The sequence below is a fragment of the Heliangelus exortis genome, chromosome 3 (genome assembly GCF_036169615.1).
Source record: "Heliangelus exortis chromosome 3, bHelExo1.hap1, whole genome shotgun sequence".
Classification (NCBI taxonomy): Eukaryota; Metazoa; Chordata; class Aves; order Apodiformes; family Trochilidae; genus Heliangelus; species Heliangelus exortis.
Window position 1 is genome coordinate 26,128,603 of NC_092424.1, and position 20,594 is coordinate 26,149,196.

Genomic DNA, 20,594 nt, shown 5'->3' on the forward strand with positions numbered 1-20,594 from the left:
AAAAAAAAAAAAAAAAAAAAAATTCACATTAACCATCAAATTGATGACAACTGACAGCAATTTTCTCCATATGTAATTTTAAATTGTATTCTTATTGCTTTACATATGAATATACATCTCAGCAGTCAACCCCTGAAACCAAGGAATATTATAGCAAAACCCAGGTCCGTGGTACTCCTTCAGGATGGCATTCAAAGGATTCACTTTTATTGTATGTGTGTGTGCATACACACTCACATGTGCTAAAGCTGTAGCCTTTGGAACCATGCAAATATATTGGTTCTTCCTGTTCTCTGACAGCAATTCACAGGGGCTGCCTGTGCCCCTAAACATCTCCCTAAAAATGTCACTGCAAAAGTTTCTTATTGGCCAAAACCCCCCAGAATACTTCCTTTATTTTGGCTGGTTTGTTTGGTTTGGTTTTGGTTTTTTTGATTGCTTTTTCATTTGTTTGTATTTTGTTTGGGTTTTTTGTTTTGTTTTAGCTTGGGTTTTTTCTTTGTTTGGGTTGTTGTTTTTTAGATAATTTATTTGGTTTTAAATAAATTAACAGAGAAATCTAGGAGTTCATAAAAAAAATTCCACTAGAGAAGTGTGATTTATTGACAGTTCAAAGATTGTCAGAAAAATTGAGTTAACTTTGTTTTAAATTAAGACAATTGACTTGAGGAGTCAGTGCCATTGTGCTGGCCCATACCTGATCTCTGCCACTGAAACCAGATGTAATCACTGTCCTAATGTGAGCAAAGAATCAAAACATCTCTGAGTTTTGGATACAGGAAAATTCAAATCCAAATGTCAAGCTCCTGCAATGGGGGAAGCTAAAACACTGGAGCAACCATTCCCCTCACTCCTTTCTGCTGGAATGTTTGGGGGTAATTAATCTTTGGACTTTGGAATTGAATTTTGTATCTTATGTCAACTGTGAGACCTGGACTTCAAATCTCCCCCTTAAGCAAATGAATCCCGTGGCTTCACCAAGTCAGTGTGACTACTGAGAGGCACACTGCCGTCAGCAGCAAAAGCCAGATAGGCACTAAACATTTAGCCATATTTGGTCCATCTTTGTGATTTTTTACTTCCTTCCTCAGCCATCATCCCCTTACAATCCAGGAAAAACAGGCAGCTATTTTAGGTGCCCCATCATTATCACTGAGATGCAATCTCTGCTAAACGATTTCCAATGCCTTGCTAGGCAAACCCGGGGCTGACCTTTGACTTCATCATCTGAAATATGACCATAAAAATAATGAGCCTGTAAACTGCTTTTGGCAATTATGCTGCTGCTGGAATGAAAGGACGTTGTCATTAGCATGCAGCTTATGAACCCCAGCTTGCTGGTCCTGGCAGGCAGCCAGCCTGGGAAACTGAGCTGATCTTAAAGCTGACACAGATTCAATGGGATAATTAGGCAGCTTTTTTGTTCAAGTTTGTTGATATAAATGTGGTAGAGATTAGCCTTTTCCCTCTCAGCTCTGGGTAATGGTCAGGGCTAACAGGTGTCAGGCTAATGGTGGTGTGGGAAATTAATACTTTGTTTCCTGGCACCTTCTTTTGTTGTTTTTCCCCACAGAGAAATTCCTCCAAATCTTCAAGCACTTTGCAAGTGCCTTCCTTCCCTCCCTCTTTCCCCCTTCTTATTTAGCTTTGCCCAAAACATGTTATCAAGAGGAGCATGCTGTCGAGTTGCATACAAATGAGCTAGGAAATAAATTACCGTCAATCAAACTGATCTATCGGCCTTCTATTTATTAGGCTCAGAAATAAAACTTAAATTTCAAAATAGCAATAGGGCAGACTTTTTTTTTTTTTTTTTAAGTTAGGGGGAAGTCTCCGAGGAAATGAGCCAAAGCAGAAAAAAGGACACCCAGAATGTCGCACAGCTCTGAACAAACAGTTCCACTTACAAAAGTGTTTAGGTCACTTAGACATCTGGTTATCTTAAGCAACTTGGGACAGGACTCTTGGTACTTGGGAGGAATTAAAAATGCCAGATCAGCTAACAGCTCTTTATAAGTCCTCCAAGCAGAGTCTATTTGTGCTTAATGTCAATCTAAGCAAGGCAGCAAGACAAACTGGGAGTGTGCCTTTACACAAGCTGTAGCTATCTGAAAACTCATGCAGAAAGTAATCTCTCATACTTTCGCACCTATGTGCTGTGTTTTGTCTCCAAATTGCCAAAGCACTGTAAAGGGAAGGCTAGGGCCTATACCAAAATCACCCATCCCCAAATGCAGGTATTTCTGTGAAGAAACCTGCTTAGCGGTGCATCAAACACACGTGGCAGCTTGTCCTGGAGAGGAAAAAACCCCACAGAAGGATATTTTTTCTGATAGTATGTCATTGTTTATGCAGGACACAGTAGTAGATGGTCTTTCAATTAAAAGAAAATGCATCAAGGAGGTTAAAACCTGCGTTGTGCCCCGGCGTGGTGGGGGGGAGGGCAGATGAGCAGAGACCAAGCCGCACATTGGTGTCTGTGCTGAGCTCTGCTGCCCTCAGCTCCTCCAGCACCGGCACGTCAGCTCTGATCACAGCTGCAAAGTATCAGGGGCAGCCCTTTCCTCCCTGCAGAGCCTCCAAAGGCTGCAGCACCATCTGCTGAACACCATGGTGATCTCAATAATTGTGCAGGCTTTCCCTTCCTTTTTTTGCTTACGCTTTTTCTCCTCTGCCAGTATTTCCTTTCTCCAAGACATGCAGCCCTTCTCCTCCCAGTCTCACACTTTGTCCTCTGCCTCCACGCTCTGCACCCTCTTTCTGGGACAAAAAAGCCATTTGATTTCCTCCTCCTCTCAATAATCTGATTCTCTCCTGACCAATGCTGTGCCTCCTCATCTCTATGTTTCAAAGGGAAGCCAGCCTACAAGTCAACTCCTAGGCATAAAGGTCCTATTACTTTTTTTTCTGCTCCACATGGAGAAGCTGAGACCAGGATATGACTGCTCAGGATATGACCCCCTCTTTATTCATCCTTTGCTTTTTTCACACCAGGGAAGCATGGCAAAGGTGCTGCAGGCATGCCTTCCCTCTTATCCTCTTAATTTAAAAGAGGAGGTTACCTTCCCAGCACTGCAACTCTCTCTGATTTACCACAGCAGCAGAGGTGTGCTTAGAAGTGGGAAAGGATGGGGACTGCTGCAGTCCAACTTTGGTCCTGCCAGCCTGCAACAGAGAGGGAAGGTGCCCATCCTTTACAAGCATCTGAACATTCCAGAGAGGCTTCAAAGAGCCAGCAGAATGATGGTGCAGGCACATTTAATCTATAATCTCCATAAAATAGAGAAGGGAGATGAGGAAGAATAACCAGAAACCCAATATAAAGATTTAACTTTCGTTTCTACTGATTGAAGATGAGAACAAATATTAAGTCTGCACAAAAAAGTGAGTTCCAAGGCGTAAAATAAAAACCATTCACATTCTGAACTGTAAAAACACCACTTGAATGTAGAATCTAGAGATGAGAGAGGTCAAAGATGATTTAGATCTTGCCCTGGAAAAGTTTGTTGTCACAGGCTGAGGGAAAAAAAAGTGAATACTGTTTCTCCTAAAACAGTGTCTTTCAGAGATTCTTTTAGAATCAGGGTACAGGGAAGTGTGGGGTAGGATTTCACGGCTTTTGGCAGCTGTCTTTTGCCTTCTTTCTCCATGCATGGTGACAGCAGATTGCTCTCTAGAAGTCTTGGGTAGTTCCACAGGGAACAAGAATGTCTCAGGAGGAAACTCCTCTGTTGAACTACCATTTGCACCAGTTCTGTACTGATATCCGTCCAGTTGACTTTGTTGGTATTAAATGTCACCTGTACTAATTTAACAACAACAAAAAAAACCCCAAAAAACCAAAAGACACAACCCCCACAACAGCGTTGCAAAATACTTTGTATCTTCCCTGACCTGGTATAACGACTGGTGATTTTTTATTCTCAGTATGTAAGAATTGCATTCACTTCAGTAAAAAGCTAAGGCATCTTCCTAGTGGGCCCTTTAAACACATAAAAACTGCCTCTAAGCTGCCACACAACCCACAGTGGATTTTTCCCTTGTACTAAAAAAAAACCCCACAATTTTCCTAATGTCACAGAAATCTCCTTACAGCAGTAATAAAGGAATAGTACACCCACAATGAAGGGTTAAAATATTTGCATATGAGTTCTCATGTGGGCAGCAGTGGAGAAAAGTCTGCTACAGGATTATGGATACAGAATATGCAATATCAGTAAATTAACCATCCTGCAAAGAATTCAGTGTTATTGCAAGGGCTTTCAATGTCCACGTCAATTACGAAAACACAAATATGCAAGAAAAAGATCAAGAATTGTTGCTGAGATTTAGCTGGGGCTGATGATAAGTAATACACTTGTTATGGAACATTCTACAATTCATTGCCCTGGGGGAGGCAGTAAATCTTGTTATCTAATCTTACACACACATCCCTAACCTGCATTTACTTTCAAAAGGTATGCTCGGCACTTTCTGTGCATGGAGGAAGCCAAAACTTGCATGGTTTTCTGTTGGGAAGGCAGCTGAGGTATTTCTGTTGGAGGACAGCAGAAATTCTGAAAGGTGAGAGCAAAACTCATATAGAATTACATTGCACAGACATGCCTAGAAGTCTGAAATTGAGTGAATTTTGAATAGGACCTCATCTCATCATAGCATGAAGGCAGGCAGCATTACTTTTCTCTTTGTCGGAAACCTGAGAGAGCAGATTTTCAGCCAAGAGTAAAGACTAAAAATATTTTCCATAGAAAAATATCTAACAATAGTTACAGCATGATCATAAAAAAATGAAACACTTCTCGTAATTCTTTGAGAGGAAAGTAATGTTCATGTGGAATATTCTCTGAAGAGATGTTGGACATTGTTGCAGTCCATTTGATAATATATTGCCTAATAATTTTCTCTTTTCTCATGCTCCTTTCAGTTGCAGTGATTCATGATGAATTCATACTACATGATGAAGTTATTCTATGATTTCTGAATAACAATTATAAATTATAGTGCTGTTTACTTTTCTGCCTTAAATGCAAGGAGTTTATAACATATCACAATATTTAATAAGTACTGTGCTCTACAGCAACAGGTATACACAGGTGAAAAATATGGAAACTATGTAAGAAAGAGAAAAGCCATAAATAAAAAAACACAGTAGGAAAAATATTTGCATTCTGGAAAAATTACCATTTTTCCAGCTGCACATAGCAATGTTTGAAAGGTAATATATATAGCTTTAGGTATTTAATTTTTATCTAAGATTTTATTCAACAAAAAAGCAACAAAAAAAAACCAACCCAAACCTGAGCATATCTGGGCAAATGAAATACAAACCACACATAATCAGGGAAAATATAGTGCCATTTCTTACATGGTAGATAATGTGCAGATGTTTAAAATTGGGTGTATCCTAAAGCCATATCTCCGTATCCAGAAGATTGAACAGATATTAACTCTGATTTTGTTTATTTCTGACATTATTTTTCCTGTGGGGAGGAATTTGTTTTGCTGGAAAACAGCTAACCTGTACAGTTGCCCTTGTGGAATGCCAACCACTCCTAACATTTGGAAGGGGGAGTGTTTAAGACTTATCCCTGCCATTGTTCCTACTGGCTTTTTCTTTACTAATAACAAAGGGCTATATCATTCAAGCAAGCATAAGTAGAATATCTGTGTATGTGAGAGAAGAGAATCTAAACAGTCCCAGACTACCAAGGACAAGAAGCTTGATAAAATACTGCATGCAGACAGAAAAAAAACATAAAACCCATATGACCTCAAAAATAAAAAAGTATCATGGAGGCATATTCAATTTCCACTTTTTCAGAGTACAGCATGAAATACAGAGAAACTCCTCCCTCACTTTTATTCATTAAGATCAACTGAAGCCTGTGCTTAAAGTCCATTAGTATTTAATGTAGAAATGAGTAGTAATTAATGTTTGTTCTTTAAAAACTCTCATTCTGTAAAGGGAATTCAATCTGGTTCTCTTTAGATCCCCATGTTAAAGGGCCTTATGGTGGGTTTCTCCTAAGCAACCCCTAACTATTCCAGCTTGCTGAAACTAATGTGGAAAAAAGCACATTTATTTGAAAAACAAATCTTGAAAGTTTAGCCATTAGCCTCAATGCCTATAAAATCTTCTGGTTCAGTCTGGAGTCTCTCAGGGGTAAAAGTACAGGTGCTAAGTGCTGAGCAGCTGCAGCAAGTGATGAATTTAGGGAATGGTATGAAGTTTAAAAAGCAAGATGACCAAATGAGATACATATTAGAATCAAAGTCCAAGCTCATGTTAAAAATTAGAATGCCTTTATAGATGGCTTTTGTTTTTCCCCTGAGCCTTCTAAAATCAGTATGGCAGTTAATGCAGAGCTAACAGTGAAAGTACTGAGTGCTTCTTGCAAGCTCTGGCTCAATAAAAAGCTGGAGCATAAAATGTTTGTGGGTTATGATTATTTTTAATGTGTGTGGTATAATGAAAAGCACAAGATCAATGCTCAAACTCTACTAATTTATACAAAAATCCTCCTCATTCTACTCAGGCAACCCTACAAAACTACACAATGAGCATAAACAAAATTTGCATGTGTTTCTAACTGCTTTTGCCTTCCCAGATTGGTATGAAGGGGCTTTAAGGTTATTCACATTGTTATCCTGTGAATAAGAAATCATTGGATTAATTTATGTCTATATTAGTGCATACAAGGTGATGGCAAAATAACTTTGCTTCTTCTCCTGAAAATTTGTGGATGTAAACTTTACATTATCACACTACATGCACCTGCACAGACACTCAGAGCCCTCTCACCATCCACACTGGTCTGCATGAGAGGGATTCCTTCTGCTTGGTTTATGCCATTGGAAATGAGGAAAGGCTCCCCAGTAATCCTCAGTGTTTTTCAGGGTTTTTTAACTGGAACACAATGCAGTACAGCAGGGCCTGTGTGGGAGGGCAGGAGCCCTGACATGGCACGTGGTGTAGAATCCTGTCCTTGGACAGGTTATGAGGGTGGAAAACCACAAGGTTTTATTATAAAATCGAGCTGAAAATAAGATGTCTTTCAAGCAGGCAGGAGCAACTTGCTTTTGTCTATTTTTTTTGTCAAATAACTATCCCCACATCAGCCTCACAGTAGCACAAACGAGAAACCTAATAGCTTTTTCCCTGCTTAAACACCTGCTCCTGTTACCTACATGTCAGGCTTCACCCTGAAATTTCCTCCAAGCTGTGTGTGGCCCCCGGCAATACCACGACATGGTGCAGTTAACAGAAGAGTTCTTTCAGCCTTCCAGAGAAGAAGGAACCAGGCCAGTCTTGAAGTAAGAACCATGTATTAAAAACATCAGTCTTCCTTTAAAAATTATCAGCCTCAATTTACATGTTGGACCAACCACTACCAATATGCTTTGCTTTTATTTTTCTTACAAGAAAAATTAAACAGCTTGTTTGATGAATCAATTATTTCCTCCTCCATCATTAAGTCATTTCTAGAATGGAAAAAAAATACTCCAAGTTTAACCTTATATTTATCATGTTTAGTGCAAAATAAATCCCATACCAGTTCTTCTATCATAGGCTTCTCAAACTCTTGTACATGCTTTATAAACACTATTAATCATGCAGAACCTGTCAGCAGTGTTAGCAGAACACATAATGTATTTGCAACATTTTCAGCGTAACAGCTTTGACTGTAAAGGTCACCATCTCCACATTAACTCCATCAAAATAATTGGGTAATTTTCCTTTAAAAACACACAAAACAGCTTCTCTCAGAGGTCCCACGTGGCAGCTGAGTCTGACATCTGTGAAAGCAAGCATGGAGCTGCACAGAACATCAAAAGAACGTATCTGATTATGTTAGCTCACAAACAGGGAAATGTCAAATCCAAGAACTATACCAATGCATCCAAGTCAAGCGCATGCAAGCAAAGGATTTTTTTTCAGGAATGGTACAGCCCTTGTCCATCAGCAAGTATGATCCAGCTGGTCTGCAGAGTGCCTGAGTACTGTAGCTGAATAAAATCCCCTTCCTTCCTCCTCTTCCTTCTGCTGAGAGAGACCATGGGGATCTGCTCTGCTGGGCACAGGAGCAGAGGCTGACCTCCTCTGAAGATACACCAGCCCTACTAAACAACTAGCAAGGAAACTCAGCATTTCTTCCTTGCCTCTCCTGCAGCCCCTTCATTCCTGCCTGTCCCAGGAAGCAGGGATGCCCCTTGTCCTTCCACTTCTTTCTACAAAACCAAGTCAGGATAAGAAAAAATAAAGTTGTGACATTGTAGTGACTGGAATCCATTCCTTGTTTTTCCACACCTGGTAGAATGTAACTTTCCACAGCTTCATTATTAAAGCTTTTATGAAAAAGAAAAAGAAAAAAAAAAGAAAAAAAAAAAAAAAAGGGCTGCTTCAGGGCTTATTGCCTAATCATTCTCTACCATGATATGCTGACTCAATATAGCCCATAGTTTTGTGGGATGGAAACTGGAACTTTTTCACATACCCAAGATTCACTTCTTTCTGCTCAAGATTCATACATATAAGAAGTATACAATGGTGTTATTGCATCATATTGCAACCATTTGTTTCTAAATCACTGCAGGAGATTACTGGGTCTTAAATGTAAAGCCAAGGAGCAGGTACATTTTTCTTCCCATGAATCAATAAAACATTAGCATAATAAAAGTTTTATCAACGTCCAAAGTAGTCATAACAACCAGAAACTATTGCTTCTTCTTCATGTATAATCATATTTCAAAATAGGATTTGCAGATGGAAAGCCACAAAAGACCTCCACAAAGAATGAGGAGAGAAACACACATATACTTTTATCTACCTGCTAAGATCATTGCTGCAAATGCCGAGATTCCTCCAAATAAAACAAGCTGGAAACCAACAGAAGTTTCTCTGTACTGCACATTTCTACTTCTCAGAAGACATAACTGCTTCATGAAGTTACGCATAAAAGCTACGTCGTTTTGTGTAGTCTTCTGTAAATGTTATAAATGGATTCCCACCAGTGTGCTAGTTTTGAACTTTCCTACATTTGTTACCCTGGACTCTGGAAGATGACTTTCTCCCTTTGGGGTCTGCTCTCAAGAATGGTTTCCATATGCTGGGTTCTTCAAGGGGCAGTGTGAACCCTGGGTATCTCCTTCAGAATCAGAAAGCATCTTCTTCTAGCTTTAAAGTAACTCCTTTCATGAGAGCTTTTGCAAGAACACACCAAAAAAGTGATGCACACCCCTTGGAGTCAAGTTAGCATATGTGTTACCACAGGACAGAGCCATGGAGAGATAAATCTTCCACGATTTGTGTCCTGAACTGAGAGTTTTACAGCACAGGGAACATAAACCTGTCCAAATGAGCTGATGTGAGAGGGGAGAGTCAAAACACCCAGCCCATCAGGACGACCAACGCTACTGATAGAATACATCTTCATGGAAGTACAAATAATAAAATCACTTAAATCTGTCCAAATGGTGGACTGGAAAATTCATCAAGTCTTTTGTACCCAAGGAAATAACCAGAAATAAATTCCTTCATCAGCACTGAATTCTCATCCATAGGCAAGCTGGTGTTTCTGAATTTCCTAATGTCCTCATGCCTAGATAAGGTCATTGTGACCTCCTAGCATTGCAATTATTTCCCTTCTTAGTAATGGCCTAGGCCAGGTTGCTCTCATGTTGGTTTTACATGGCATAGTGGGAGAGAAACTGCTTTAGTTCACAGACATTTGATTAATTGCTGTGATTTCTAATGAGTGTAAATAGCTTAGATTTTGCAAAGGAAATAGCTGCCTAATGTAACAGGCCTTTGGCCACCAACTAGTTTTCAAAGAGCATTGGCTTACACTGACCATTAGCCAAATCCAGATCCCAACAGAGGGAAGGATGGAATTCTGCATTTTACTGTTCATCCCTTGTACCTTCCTGGGACCACTTTTATGCCATAAAACTACACCAACAAAGGAAACCAGATTTGGAAGCAAGAACATAGACCAATGCATTGGCAAGGAGGTAGCAAGAGGTCCAGGAGATTTCTTTCAAAGGGCACATGGCAGCTGATGCTCATGCTATCAAAGTTGCAACCAATGCTGCCATTTGACCTCCTTGTCAAGCTTTTGCTCACACAAACACAAGACACTAAGCACGAAATCCTGCAGCTGCAAAAGGAAACAGAAACTATTACCTCCTAGCTTCCAACTGCAGGAACAAGGCTTCAGCCTCAGCTCCTGCTTTTGGCTCTGCTGTTAGCTCAGAATGTTACCCCTCAAACCATATGATCCCATCATCATTCCCTGCTTTCCTGCCTGCACAGAAGGAGTTTTCCACCCCAGTGTGAGCTGTTTGGAGGTGAAGGGCTCAAAAACCTTGCTGAGCATTCATGGCTGCTGTTGGGTGCCTCTCACACTATGCAGAAAGGAGGGTGCTGAAGCTGGGACTGCAGGGCAGGCTTCTGATAAATACAATAAAAGCCACCCCAGTAATCAGTAAACAGTGGTATAATTAGCAAATGTTTTTCTATTTACTTCCTTTAATATGCAATGAGGGGAAATGAAACAAAATGTCAAGGACTTCATCAAACAGATGGTTCTGCACTTACTATTTTTCTCAGTGGTATTGTTTGCGTCAACTAAAGAAGAAACTCCTTTACGAAGCGTGACTCATGGATTCCTGGGAAGCTGCATTCTCAGCAGGGGGAGGACAGCAGGGGAGGAGAGGAAAGGGGAGGGAAGAGGACTCAGCTCATGAGCTTTTATTAGGAGTATTATTATGTCTCATTAATTAATCTGACCGCCGCTTTAGTGACGTCTCGGTCTCATTTCACAGGAAAAAATTACTCTGGATTGCCAAGTTAAATAGACAATTACAGGAAGACCAAATTATGCCTACATTGCATTCCCTCAGGGCACCAGGCCAAGTTCATGTCAAATCCATAATAACTAGACTACCCTCACTAAAAACAGCTCCTGTGAACATACGTCACGAGCCATTTGTAATCTACACAGAGGATGTATTGATCGTCCTTGGGCTTCCTTTCTCATAAACTCATAATAGCAAAGACAGGATTTTTAAAGTATCTAACTCTCTGCAGCACATATGCAGAGCATAAGCTGTGCTAACTCCAATAAAGCCTAATTAAAGCATAACCATTAGCTGTTTAATTTCCTTTTCCTATCCCATGGGGCAGCTGCCTAGAGAGCAGGAGGAGAAGCTTAGTACATTTCAGAGGAGGAATGAACAAAAAAACCAAAGAACTTGTGTTTTCCTTGAAGAAGGCACAAAGGTAAAATCCAAGAAAAGTGTCTCTTTACCTAGTGAACAAAACCAACTTTCCAGATTTGTTTAGACTACAGAAGAGCTGGGAGGTCTCTAGGAAAATAAAGGTTATGAATGAATGTGTCCAAGAAAATGCAATGCCCTTTAAAACCCATTGACATCAGAACTAATGCCTCCAAATCCTGCTATCATAATTCCATCTCCCACCAGCAAATCCCATCTCTATTCTTTCTCTCTTCCAAGCATGTGCAGGTTTGTCCTTTTCTTCTCACTCCCATCCAAGGGATCCCAGCTAGATGAGCCACATTTTTCCCAGTCTCGGTGTGTTCCCTTATTAGTCTTCTCACCTGTGGTGCTTTGGACCTCCCACCCATGCTCAGTTTTCTTTATTCAAGGCAATGGTTGTCAGTAGCTCAAGAGAAACTGGTGGTGATTGAACCAGAACACCAAGAGCCTGGCACAACCACAATGGCACAAACCCTCCTTCCTCTCAGTCCCAGTTCTTCTCAGCACTTCTCTCAGGCCAGTCAAAATTTGCTTATTTGTTATTCCTCAGTTTAGTCTCCATGTATGAAGAAATTTTTTGGATGATACTGAACCACCCCCATCACTGCAACTTCCTCATCTGCCCTGTGCACACACCTGGCCTGCAGCTCTTGCACAGGGCAAGAGATATGGATGACTTTTCCTCCTCTGGCATGCTGCTTCTTATCAGAGGAAGCACAGCCTCTCACTCCCTTTCTCTCAAAGATGGAGGTGAGCAGAGCTCCATGCAGGCTTGCTCACCACCCAGACCCAGCAGTTCACTGCCACTGCTGGCCTGCCCACCACTGATGGCCACAGATAAAGCCATATTCAATGCAAACCCCAGCAGATTCCAAGTCACATGCAGATATAACACCTTCCTCCTCCCTCAGCTATGGATATGTACTGCTAAACACACCATGGACTATTCTGTTCTGCTCCACACACCAATATACATATGTACATTTCTTGGTCAATGCTCCTATCTCCTCCTTCCCCCACAAGAGAGGGTTTTTTTCCTTTTGTAAAACAGTGCGAACAACTTAACTGCAGGGACAGCATCCAGATCAAGTGCCCGAAGAGCAGCCATGAATGTGTCTGTCAGCTTGGTGTAAATTTTAGCATGGTGTTGCATATCCATTCAGTTGTTCTTGACAAACACAGATGGCATCCTCACACCCATCAGGACCAACATAACAGAGAAGCACAACTAGCCTGCTGGAAATGCCTTTGTACTGTGGGCATCGTGGAAGGGGCTTTGCTTTCTCTTTCTTGCCTTAATGCTGCACAAATCAGCCACGAGTGTTATTAAATCTCTGTTCCTTTCCCAGGCTGTAACACCCTGTCCCTTTCTCTCCCTGGTGTCCTGGTTTATGACTTTTCATGATCCAAGCCAACCTATTCAAGTGACAAAGCAGATCATTTTGCAGTGTGGCCTTTGGCCAAAACTGTGACCTTTTTAACAACGAGGTGAAATGGCAGGATTATCATGGTGCTTTTGTTTTGGAGAAAGCGAAATCGTTTTTCCTTCTTTAACAACTAAGCAGCTTTGTACCTTTTAAGCAATTGCTTGGCCTGAAAGACCAGTAGCAATTTTGCAAAATTGTCCAAAGATGATGATAAGATATTCCCTGCTTTTCTCTGGAATTCATGAAATGTTCTACCAGTTCCCCACAACTCCTGCTAATTTTTCCATTTGCTCTTCAAATAGCACTGTTGAGCAATACAAAAATGCCTGCAGCACCCTATGCCTTATTTGGAGAGGCATGAAGCATTCTTTCTTCTAACTTTAAATTGAAAATCTATTAAAAAGGGAAAATCTCAATGAAAAACAAAAATTCCAAGCAGTTTTTGAGATAAAAGCGTTCCTGTTCTGAAATAGCAATGGGAAAAGGTGGAAGCATCAGCTTCTTGTTTGATTCTCAGCTCCAGCCCTAACTTAAAGCATCCTGAGCTATTTTGCACTCTCCTTTATTTTGCTGACTTTTGCCACTTGAATCTTAATGTTTCTTGCACGGAGTCCACCCATTCTGCAGTCATGTCTCTGCAAGATAGCTGAGGTATCATCAGCACAAAGGAGATTTTCCAATGAGGCAAAAGGAATTCAGAGCTAAGAAAGGAAACTGCACAAAGCCGAGAGCCCTGCCTCTTGATTTCTTATGCAAATATTAATTTATAATAATGCCTTGAAAAATGTTATTTCACCCGTTACAAATATCAACAGGAAAACAAAGGGTCACATTATACAGAAGTTCATAAAGGCTAACTTGCAAGATGAAAAGTCAGAGTTTTCATTTTTCTACAAAAAATAAAGCTGTTAATTGAGCAGCAGCTCCACATAAAGGTATGTTACAGTAGCTTTACAGAAACTGAAAACCCCTCAGCAAAAATAGCAAAAATTTCCTAAGGCTTAGGGACTTCTCTTGGCCTTCTACTCTGGAGAGATTTGAAAGCAAGGAAGAAAGGTTAGTGGGCATGGAAAAGTGTGTGTTACCCTTTCCTTAAGGCCCCTGAATTGTTCACTAATGGAGGTACAAAGAAGTGGAAGAAGCCCTAACTCTTAAGGCACTTCAAGCCCACCCAGTGCATTGTCACATATAGGAGCAGAGCTTTGTCTGCAGGTGCAGACATCTGTCTCATCTTCCTCTCTGCTCAAATCACCTTCAGTTCCTTCATTATTTTCTATCTACTGCCTGGTGGGGAAGGTGTTTATAAGGATGGCAGCTGCCAAGCTTCACAAGTCAATGGTATAATCTTCTGGTGCATGTTTTCTCCAAAGAGCCTTCCCTCTTTTTATTATCCCCTTGCCAATCAGAGGTGCTAAAGAGAAGGTGTTTACAGGCAGAGGTGCTGCAGCACTTTGCCTCTTCTGGCAGAGTTACCAGTTGTAAAAGTCATCATGTAATATCTCACTTCTCCAAAGCAGGAGATGTCATGCAGCACAATTGGAGATGCTGTCTGGTGTGTACTCCTCCAGCAGGCCAGGAAGAACATCTGCCACCAATATTTCTGCTTCAGCTCCACCTGCACCTGGTTGTTCTTTCTGCAAGTTTCTGTGTTATTTTTCTTCCATATACTCAGACACCCTGCAGTGGGTGTGTTATCTTACATGGATTGCTATGGTTAAAACATTAGTTCAACAGACCCAAGAAAAAGTGAAGAAATTAGCACCAAGTAACAACTTTTTTTTTTTTTTTTCCCAGAAGACATAGCTGCTTTTGTGGGTCACAACACATTCTACCTGGTGTATATCTCAATGCTTTTTCTTTTACAAGGGCATAGAAGAAAATACTCAACTTCTGGCCCTTCAAAAAGAGCCAGGGTAGCATAGGGTGGTAGGACAAAATGAATACACATTCTTTTCCAGTTGCTGTCAAATAAATCTTAGTACTGGGGTCAGGAAGGAATCATGCTGCAAATAATCTGAAAACAGGGAATAGGTAAGAAAGACACCAGAGACCAAGGATGGGATATCAAATTTGGCTCAGGTTGCCTACTGCATAAGACTTCTCTTTCTTTAATCTCTTTCTATTTTGGTATAAAATAAGATTTGAATGAACACTGCTCCCCATGGAAAGGAGGAGTTACTAAGATGTTAGAGGAATAAAATGTATTGTGTTTACTCAGTCCTTGCTTGTTTAACCCACAGGAGAATGTTCCACACTGTCCAATTAATGCTTTATCATTCATGTCCCTTATCATGCACTGAGGGCACATATTGTGCATGAGTCACAATCAGCTTGTTTATATAATACTAAAAGGAAAACAAACAGCCCCATATCTCCCTGTCACACTAACAATGAGTTGACACATACTTAATCAAAATAGAGGATGCTGAATTAATTCAAAGAGATTGACTTTCAAGAGGGACAATTGGAAAGTTCTCCCAGAGCAGTTAGTCACATCGGCTGAGTTCAGCCAAATGCAAGATGAAATTTGTCACATTTGTTACAGAATTAATCATTTCTCAGAAGTTATTACAGTTTGCTTTAACGTATTTCCAGACTGTGCCATGAAGCACATGATGAATGAAAGACTTACGCATCCAAACATTATGAGGCTCAGACGCAAGAAAAAACATATCTGCTGGCAAACTTCTTTGCTCACACTTCTGGCAAAGCCAAGAGCACCTTCCCGTGCCCTGGCAAAGCCTGCATGAGTGGAAAAGTTTAGGAGGAAAAAAGACAGCTAGTTAACCAGTTGCTGAGAAACAAAATGTCGAACAGTACCACGTGTCAAAAAATCTCATTTCCACATCTGTCCCTTTGTTGAAGCATTACAGAGAGGTTGGGGGAGCAGGAAGACAAAACAACTGCCTGCCCTTTGAGGTGGGATGGCTGTTCTGTACAGCTTTAGGTATTCCAAAAATCCTACACCATACATTGAAGCAATTCAGGACATTTGGGTGGATTCTACTGGCAGCATTGTCAGGTATAAAACCTGATGAACAGATGAACAGATCCAGACATCTTATCAAAGGATAGCCCAGCTCAGCAAAAGCCTGGGATATTTACCTGTACCAAACAAAGAAGATGTTCCATTTATAAGGCAGAAAGAGAAGAAACATTATGTTCTGCATACCTATCTAAGCCCCTTGTGACTGTGTTTGCACTATAGGAACTATGACGTGCCTTCCTCCTCTAAATGCAACACTTGGGTACCCATAGGATCAAGAGGAAGAACCAGCTGAGGCACAAAGACACATCCAGAGGCAATGCAAGCATCCAGTATGTATACATCTAAGTTCAGCATTAAATGTGGCAAAGAGCAAACATCCCCTTGTTTTACCTTCAGTATCATTCTCTCTTTTCAGGCTTATACCTGGTTACTTGCTTGCCCAGTGAATAGTAATTTCATTGCTCAGCATCATGTATGTTCCCAAAGAAATATACAGAAAAAGGATGAATACTTTGAGATCTGATGGGAGTACCTATGATTTATTATATCAATAACACACAAGTTTTTTCTTAAAGGCAACAGGGAAAAAAAAGGGAGCAGGTTGTATCTTGGCTAGAGTTACTCACATGTCTCCTAATTTAGGTGAGTAATAAACCTGTTATGAAATGCATTTGGAAAAAGTAACTCTGCACATGCCTGACACTGTCTTTTGAAGATTAATGCTAGTTGTCCTCAATTTTGTTTCCTTTCAGACAGCCTGTCTTTTCCCTGCCAACTTGCTCATTGGAGTTCCGCTTGTGTTTTCAGCACCACAATTGAAAATTTGCATGGACTGACTCAGAAATTACCATCTTATCTCTCTGAGATGTTCTTAAGCACAGACTAGCCAAGTCTTTGGGCAAAGAAAGAGTTCAGTGTCAGATGATTAGTCATGTTAGCTTCATACCTATGAGCAGTGAATTACTGATTTTATATCTGCAAAAGTGGGACAAAAAAAATTAAAAAAAGAAAAGAATGCAAGTCATGACTTAAATGTCTGTCTTGGAGCAGGCAAAAATACAAATTACTGAGTGAGTGAATCATGAAATGTCATGAGTACTGGATGCTGGTGCTTTTACTTGAGAGGCCAGCACATTTTTAAGAAGATTAAATGTGATGATTAAGCAGTCTTTTCCAGTTCTGCTTGAAAAAAAAATTTTTTTTTTTTGTTTTTTATACTGCAGCTACAGAGTGTTAATTTATTTGACTTCTTTAGCTTACTGAGGAGGTTTCTAGCATCTTTAAAGCTGTCTGACCAGCTCCTATATAATTCATTTATTGCCAAAAGGAATGCTGAATTTTGGAGGATGGCAATTTGTGACCAGAGGAGGACATTTTAAAATTTGCTGCACACAAAGCTCGTCTCATTTTGTGGCCATTGGCTGACAAGACCAGGTAAGCCACTGTGTGTCTGACTACCATTTGGAAAATATCAAGATGTCCTGCTCTGAGTTATGGCCCTACACTGCAGGAATTTCATGTGTTTCCAAAGGTAACCCTTTAATTACTCAAATATCATGTGCAAAAGAGTATTTAAAAAACAAAAAACAAAAAACAAATTTTAAGCAGACTAAAATGAAAACCTTCTCATAAAACTGTTTATGCAATAGCATTTAATAAAAACAGAGCAAAAGCAAATTCAAGGAAGTTTTAGTACCAACTCACTGCATCTGCACCAGAAGTTTTGTGACAACCAGACTTTTGTGGTCATCACATGAGGATTACAACTCAACATTCACATACTTAAGAGAGAACTGCCCCAGCAGCCCAAGCTGTTTGATTTGCAGCTTCCCTTGCACACTCTGCCCCCACTGCCCAGCTCCTTGGGTGCTTCCAGTGCCACTTGGGCTGACAGCACCAGGATCTTCTCCTCACAGGTGTGATCCTCATGTGCAGTCTCCCTTACAATGGGGTGTAAGCCTGGTGCTGTGCAGCTGAAGAGCTCTCTCACACACCTGTCTGACAGTGCCTCAGGTCTGTTTCATGACATCTATGCCTGAGATGACCACGAATCACTTGGTCTCTGCAGAAGACAGTAATTTCTCCCTTCAGAAACTTCTCTGTCATCTCAATCCAAACCATTCATCCAAACCATGTCATCTCTATCCAAACCATTCTACGATTTCGTTATATTCCTAGGTCTGTACTACCTTGAGGGATATTTCATCACTGTGAGCCATCTGCTGAGGAAAAAAAGAGCATCCATAAGCCGACGGAGGTGGTACGGAGCCCCTCTCACCAGTACACAAATGCAGGCATGGTGCCATGAAATGCCCTGATACATTCCTCGCAGCCCAGAAAAGATGCCCAACACACGTGAAGTCACCAGCAACAAGCAGCACATGGCTCAAGCAGCCTCATTTAAACTTCCCCTTGTGTGCTTGCATAGCCCAGACTGCTGTGGGTACTTTTAGCAACCCCAGTCCTGAGGTGTCTCTCTGGGCTTTGCTACCAAGCCAGTGCAAAGGAGAACAAACAGTATGCATAGCCCCGTTACAGTGCCAAAATTTCTTAGCACAAAACACATGCAGAGGTGGATGTCATCAATTACATAGCAGCTAAGGAAGCTCATCCTCTCAGCACAAATATTTATATGAGGAGCCTATGTCAAATGTCTCCATTTTTGACATTTCTCTGTATTTACATCCTTAAATAAAACTCCTCAATAACTCCCCAAAATGAGCCATAGCAAACACACTGTCAAACTCACTGTTAATGTCACTTGTAATCCTTCTTCTCTGAAACAAATCCTCAACATCCATTAAAACTACTTAAACCATCCATAAAGACCAGCCTTTAAAGCCTGCCCTCAAACTCCCTGTCCCCCTAGCTATTTATTCTTCCTGTGATCCTTCCTCCTTCTGACCAGTAGAAATCTCTTGTAAGACATGCTTGAAAGCCTGGCATTAAATTCCAACAGTTTCCTACCAATCCCATTACTCCCGTGTACATCCCAACACCACCACCTGGGCTGCACTTCAGACAGCTGCTCTTTTCTTCTTCCACAGTCTTATTAGAATCCTTTGGAAGACTACATGGAGAAGAAAGAAGAGGAAAGAAGAATGGGGGAAAAATATTGCATCAGGGTCACGTAGCAGGATACAAATTCATCTCCACAGTGAAAAAAATAGAGAAGAGAGAGAGTGTGTGTGTGCTCAGGGAGATGACATGAGAAAAAAAAAACACCTTCATATCAGGGCCAAAAAGTCTTTCAGACTGGCAAAACAGGTGTTCCCTGGGTGAGGCTCTGCTGACCAGTCTTTGAACACTTATCTACATCAGGTATCAGTTGATGGCATGCCCTGCACAGGAGATACATCTGTAACTGTCTGAAAAATAAGGGCCCAGTAGCATGTATAACAAGTCACAGCAAAAGTCTTGGAAGAAACCAGAGGACAAGAAGGTCACCAGAACCAGTGTAATGAGAGACTGCTGGCTTCTGACTCAGGAAAGCAGTTCCTGTGGCCCTTCACACAGGGCAGATTGGTTTCTGTATTTGGCCACCAGACAGTGAGATGTAACACATGAAAAAGAGGAAGGAAGAGTTTTGTTTTGTTGTGCTTGCTATACAGGACAAAAGTAAGCTTGGCTGAAGAGTTATGAAAGGTAGAACCACATCTACATGACAAGAATTCTTTCATTACCTGTCTGTGCCTGCTTCCACTAAACAACTACTCTTGCTCAGTGGTCCACACATTTGGACTCTCCTGTTCTCATACAGGCCACTCAAGAAAGTACATGGAGTAAAATATGGGGAAAACATAAAAGAAAAATTTGAACAGGTAAGGATATTTATTTTTTAAAAGGTGGGTGGTTTGGTTTTTTTCTTCTTCCTTTCTTCCTGTTTAATTCTCAAAATAACGTGCTGAAAAGTTACAGCTTTCTTCCACAAGAGGAAAAGGAGCACGTTTTGAAATCTCAAAATTTTGCAGAACAGGAGAATTGCTCTCCGTTCAGCTCAAAGATGAAACCACATCATCTACAAGATCTGCACCCGCATGTTCAGGAAATACAACTCTACCTAGAGTTTATTAGTGCAACTTACTTGGCTTGATGACTTTGGCAGTTTCTTCTATATTTCAAGCAATAAGAATTGTCTTCTACATTTCTTTTCTTGCATTTTCTTTTATTTCAACCGAAATATTTCCCTGTGTTCATTCTTCATCATAGATACTTGTCAGAATTCAAAGAAATATTTAGGGTACTATATTTGTAATTTTTCCTCCCATATTCTCTGTCCTGGTTCAGCAATTGCCATTTTCCAGTCTTAGTAATTTTTTCTATTCTTTAGAAAATGTTTCTACAATGTTATTTTAATTCCTCTTACTTAAAAAAAAGAAAAAAGAAAAAAGAAAATCCACAATAAAGTTCTTCACCTTTCCTTTCCCAAGAGAAATAGTCTAAAACAGGCATATACTTTCTTTATATAGTGTCCTAGCTTAAAGATATATTGGAATAAGAAATTTCGTTGGTAGAATTTGATTCCTGCAGCTGTTTTCTTAGCTGCCAAGGGAAGAAAAAAGTTTCTACGTGCAGCACAGAAAAGACTGAGAGCATAAGGGCAGAGACTTTCTCAGTCTGAATGAACTCAGGTGAAATGTCTCTGCTAGAAGCCACAACCCAGCCTGACATGGATCCATAATCCAGGACCTGACCCATCCTCAATGACAACAGATCAAACCGTGGCAGCAAAACAGGGAGAAGAGATGTGTCAGCATGGAGCATACCAGGACACCTCCTCACCAGCATCCTGCTACCCAGGGGCTGATCAAAACATTTGGAGTCCCTGGGCACAGGCATCACAGCACCCTCACCACAGCCAGGGAAGGCTGACAGAGGGACAGTTCCTTCTATGCAGC